The following is a 259-nucleotide window of genomic DNA, read 5'->3' as shown; positions in this document are numbered from 1 at the left end:
GTAATTACGAAATTTTACTTTAAACACTCGGAAGCGGCAGATAAAACCGGTCATGCCGCGAGGTCTCGACTCTGGCATGCAACTCACGTGGCATTTTAAACGATGTCCAGTCAGTTAAAACATCGAGCAAATGGCCTCTACTAGTAATGATGAAGTTCATACATTTACCTCTCCCCCAACGCACAAGTGTCATGCGCATACGTCCATTTTGTGTCATTACTTATTGGTATTCAGAGGTTCTGTTCGCTATATGGATTGA

Source organism: Priapulus caudatus, unplaced genomic scaffold, assembly GCF_000485595.1.
Source record: "Priapulus caudatus unplaced genomic scaffold, Priapulus_caudatus-5.0.1 Scaffold1352, whole genome shotgun sequence".
Classification (NCBI taxonomy): Eukaryota; Metazoa; Priapulida; class Priapulimorpha; order Priapulimorphida; family Priapulidae; genus Priapulus; species Priapulus caudatus.
The sequence above is the reverse complement of the archived record's forward strand: the minus strand, read 5'-3'. Positions refer to the sequence as shown.